The sequence below is a fragment of the Ceratina calcarata genome, unplaced genomic scaffold (genome assembly GCF_001652005.2).
Source record: "Ceratina calcarata isolate Rehan_Ccalc_2016 unplaced genomic scaffold, ASM165200v1 scaffold334.2, whole genome shotgun sequence".
In the NCBI taxonomy this organism is placed as follows: Eukaryota; Metazoa; Arthropoda; class Insecta; order Hymenoptera; family Apidae; genus Ceratina; species Ceratina calcarata.
In genome coordinates this window covers 17,355-22,675 of record NW_017156169.1, presented here as the reverse complement: position 1 = coordinate 22,675, position 5,321 = coordinate 17,355, and the positions used below count along the sequence as shown (strand labels likewise).

The following is a 5,321-nucleotide window of genomic DNA, read 5'->3' as shown; positions in this document are numbered from 1 at the left end:
TTTCTTGTAGAGGACGACGAGATCTACAATTTTTGTATAAAAAGTTTTCGCTAGCATTAATAGTTAACGAGTAATTTGCAAAAAACTGTTTTTTCGTTTTTCGTCAATAACTCGTTAATAATTAATGCTAGCGAAAAACTTTTATACATAAATTGTAGATCTCGTCGTCCTCTACAAGAAATGTCGTATGCAATTTTCCCGTAGATTCAACGGTTTAGGAGTTATTGAGGAAAAACGAAATTTTTTTCCAAAAGTTCGCCGTTTCGACGCTGGGATGGTCGGATTTTGTCAACATCAATAAAATGTCAATTAATCATATTTAACTCATTAAATATCGAAATTAGAAGAAAACTATTTTTAATCATAACGATAATAAATCTATTTTTAATTATAACGATAAATGCGTTTTTCTAAACATAAACTTTTGGGATTGACTGTATAGCCAATACATCCTTAAATAATCGATGTCTAATATTCGTTCTAGTCTTGCACGTTTGTACATTAGAATTATAAGTCGAGTATGCAATTAATGTGAATATGTTTCAAAATAGTGTGGAAGAAAATTCCCACTCGAGATGTGAATCCTAAAATCAATATAATAACATTAATATAAATTGAACGTCATTCAATAGAAACTCGAAATATCGCTCACAAAATCGAGTGAGAATTATACATATAAATTGGATTCTCGAATTTTATAGAGACTGTTAAACCGATTTCGAAATAAGTTAAACGTTAGCATAGAAAATCAGTCCAATTCTCGTGTAATTTGCGACGAATTGAGAATCTTCTTTTATTTAAATCGTTTAAAGGATCAACTCGTTCTGGTTTCGTACATCGTACGCTAAATCGATCCGCCTAAATATAATCGCGATCGTGTCGCGGGAATAGTTGACCGAGCCTTATAATTACCGCGCGGGACAGGAGAAAGAAACATCTGGTGCGTAATGAACCACCGGCACCCTTCCGGACGCGTTATCTACCGATTACGGTGGTACTATTTTCTCGAAAATAGTAGGGAGCCAGCTGGTTTCTCTCGGTGCAGTCAGTCAACTCTACTCCAGTGTAATGTAACCACTCGTGATAGGTATTTATATCGCGTCTGCCGTCTCGCACACGCTCGCAAAGTGGTTCGCAACGCGTGTACCTATACACCCGCGAAGCCTTTGATCGCTCGGTCGTAGAATTCGCACCGAGACTTCTAACTATGCAACAACACAATTTATTCATTATGCGAGCCAGATTCGCTCGCACTCTCGTCCGAAATACCGATTACGTGGTCGTATAAATGGAAGCGCTAATTGGCGCGCAGGCACGAAGGACTCGCGGCGGGATTCCCTCGCGGAAACCTGTTCTCCAACCTAGTCCTCGAAGCCTCGCGGAGGATTTACGACCACGATCCTAACCCACTTGTTACGCCTCGATATCGACCTAGATTCGTTCGGGAATATAGACTCGAGTTCCATTTCATTTCTTCGTTGCTTGCCACGCGTACGCGAAAATATTTCAACGGTTATCGTAGAAAAGTTCCGCGAGCAGATCTGACGATAAGTTGCACACAGCTGCGTAGCATATTTTTTAACATCAGCGTCTTAACAAGTGTTCGAATACCTTCGCTGAGAGTGAGTCACTGTATGAGATTTAAGCGGTCGTCACGTGTATTACGTGTAGTAAATATCGCTGGCGATTGAACGAATTTAATTGATCTCTCTAGGCATAAGCGGCCAACGTGGGAAAAACCAGTTGGGCATCGAGCAAGCTAATATTAATTACAAAAGGTAGCCTCTGATTCGGGGTAACCATAGACATAAAATTGGGTAGTCTATTCTTTTGTCTTGTAGCTGGTCACTCTTCCTCAGGTGCTTATAAAAAAAAGATTTATTCACTGTCAAGTTTCCCATTTGGGAACTCGGCTTGTCATCATCGTCAAATGGATGACTTCAAAGTTCTTCAATTTATTATAATTTATAAAATAATACAATAGCAGCATCAAAGTTAAAAAAGATTGGAGATGCCGGGGATCGAACCCGGGGCCTTTCACATGCAAAGCGAACGCTCTACCACTGAGCTACATCCCCTTCACTGAGGCCTAACGTCCATAACATCAGAGTAGTCGTACCAACTGTCCGTGTAATCGTGTCACTTGTTATTCGTAAAATATTTGTTCGGAATTATATTATATCGATCTCTATTGAATAAGAGGAACAAGATCGAGTTATATTTCGCTTCAGTGAAATCCTATTACACGCTCTTCAATGAGATTTCCAAAGACATTCTTAATAGAACGTGTCACGAGTGTCTGAGTTAGAACGCACCGAGGAATTGTCGGTTGGTAATAAATACGGAATCCAGAAGGAAACGCGTACAGGAATGAAAGAATTTCCGTCCATTAAGTAAACCGTTCCAGTTTCCGTGGACACTGCAACTGTCGCAACTGTCCTTGGAATCGATGCATCGAACACACGCCGTTATCGAACGCTTTACTTACATTCAGCTATTCCTTTTTCTATCCTCGTTAACCGTCGAGCTCCTCCGCGTGTCTATCAGCTTTTCCCACGCGACACCTGCTGCCTGTAACCGTTTCGATCGAAGTCCTTATTGGAACAATTCATCTGTTATACGATTCGTTATACAAGTGTTCCGTCGTATGATTTACGTGTAATGATGCACGAAGATGTTCTGCAAGTGGACGTCGTAGACATATGAGAATAGACCTAGTGGAGACTCGAACAAGAAAATGAATGAAAGAGTTTCTCTCGTTTCTATCGACATGTTAAGATTGTATGAACGTTGTAAGATTCCTGATGAGCTAAAGAGCAATATTTAAAGAGAATTATTGGATTGGCAACTAAATAATTGAGGAGTATGTCGATAGATTTATTTAAAATCCGCAATTAATTGCCAACCCAATCGAATCACCCCTTAAAATTTGTCTCAAGCAGTAGCCGAACACCTGTACAACGTGTTTTGTCACATAGCGTAGAAACAGAGACAGAAACTCTATCTTTCGCGGGATCAACAAGAATGCACTGGATGCTCGGTCTATTCTCTTATGTCCACGTCGTCCACTTGTGGATACGTGGGTTGAAGACGTCGATCCTGCCAGTTCAACGTTCCGGTTCAGCGTATGCCGTAATTGGTTCGTTCGGTGATTAATCGAAGAGCCGATTTCGAGACCCGAGCTGAGGGCTCGGGACAATTACGCAGGAGAGCACACGAGGCTGGCACGTGCACGGTTCCGCGGGGTGGCCGCAATTAGTCACGTTGCGAAAACGCGTGCTTCGATTCGATTCTACATACGATGCACTCGTTGTCTTCGCATCGAGCGGCTCTCGAGTGACCGCGCGACGAAACTGCTCGTTACAATTATATCAGGTATTGGCGCATCTCACAATTAGAAACGAACGACTCGCATCGAATCGGCCGTTCCGCGATCGAACGCCGACGCGTACCGATCTAACCGCGTTATTAGCGCGATCCATTGCGGCGATCGTATAATTTGTTTCTAATAGTTATTCGTGCCGAACCCCCGCGGAATTCTCGTTGCGAAAAAACGGACGTCGACTGTCTTCGACCGGCAAACCGACGGATAGAAAGTAGAACGAGCGTTTCGCGACGGAGATATTAAATTGGCACGCATGAAACGTCGTGTGTCTCTGAGGTTTACATTTTCCAAACGAGTCACAAAAATTCATTGAATTATTCAGGAATGCGTGACGGAAACCGATCGATTATTCAAGTCGAACGTATGATACGCGCGTGTGCTGCGTTTGTTGCGTTCGAAGAAAAAGTCGTGTGTACCGGTCCGATAGAAACGACCGAAGGTGGATGTGGATTCGAACGCGATAATCGCGAGTATGAAAAGAACGATGCGAAGCGGGTCACACCCACAAACCCCTGGAACGTCGGCCGGCAGATTCTTCGGCAAAGATACCTCCGTTATTCCGTTCTCGTGTACTTATTACTTATACGCGGTTCATATCGGGGAAACAACAATGGCGCATTATACGGGAACGTGGTCAGATCGGAAGAAGGAGCGTCGTGACTCGGGCCGGATTTTTTTTCGAGAGGGTATCGCGATTACGACGTTCCACGGGTTTTCAGATCGCGGCCATTAATCCGTTCCGTAGCTGGCTTATTATCTCCGCTCGGCCTCGTATTTGCTTTGCTAATTCGTCGAAGAAGAACCGGCAGGTTTCTCGTCGGGGGGCTGGGAACTTTTTCAAACCGCCGACCGGCGTGGCCACGGGGATGTACGTAACGCTTCCGAAAGGGGTTAAGCGTCAGCTGCGGCGAACCCTTTGACGTCGGTTAATTGGTCAGTGTCTAATTGTGTGCACGGTGAACGGGACACCGGTACGCCTTACGACGTAAGGAGAGACGGCAGCCTTACAAGCGTCGATGAGTACTAATTAACAATTTGTCGAGGCTCGACTGTCCGGTGTCCGATCAACGCCCGAACGTCAACCCCTTCGCGTAACATCGTTATTCACGCGAAACGCAACGAGCAAATAAAGAGCTTCCGGTGGCATCGCGAATCGCGCATACAAACGAGTTTCCTTTCCTACGGAAACAAACTCACGCGTCGACAATAGGAAAACTCTAATAATTAAACAGCGAATTTTATGCATTTATCTAAACACTGAATTCGCTGCTTAGGACCGTGAAAAATGAAACACGTATCGCAGTGAGTTTTTAATTGACCGCCATAGATGTTTTATCTTGCATAAAAATCCGCACTCTAATAATAGTTAAGACTCATCAAGGTCGTTCCAAGAGTCGGAGGATCCTTCCTACGACGAGTTTCTCCTGTTATCCCATTCTTAAACCGCAACCGGGAATCATCTTTGCGCACCTGGAATACCAAACGTTCTCCACGCGACGTTCGATGACTGCACGTCGATCAGAAATTTTTCTCGTCGACATGCGAGCCGGTGTACGCAATTCCGTTAGACGCAACACACTCGAGGCGATGCGTCAGACGGTTGACTCACAGCCGGAATCAATCTCGGATCCCGGGAACGAGTTTCTAATAAAAACGCCGGAGATTAGCCACGAAAATGTCTCAACGTCGTGTCTCTAATTGGTCGATCTTCCTTAGGGCTTCGACCCTGTTGTCTTTTCATTTTCTTCCCCCTTGACAACCGCGAAATTCTAATCGCGTTACGTAAGATCGAAATAGTCGGAACACTTTGCGATATCAGATTGCGATTTTTTTTTATGTAAAATAGAGCATCTTCATATTTTCGATCATTCGGTAAATGCGGAGTCGTAAGATCTCTGCCAAAAGTTTAAGATGTGTAATAAAAGGCTGTGTCCAA

General features: G+C 43.7%; 1 protein-coding gene and 1 non-coding gene across 5 annotated transcripts in view; one reads left to right on the top strand and one right to left on the bottom strand.

Annotated features, from left to right (window-relative positions):
* LOC108624914 (uncharacterized) overlaps positions 1-5,321 on the top strand; it is a 16,600-nt gene that overhangs the window by 3,694 nt on the left and 7,585 nt on the right. The window lies entirely within an intron of this gene.
* Positions 2,007-2,078, bottom strand: TRNAA-UGC (transfer RNA alanine (anticodon UGC)). The gene has a single exon. It is a non-coding gene; the product is annotated as a tRNA-Ala (tRNA).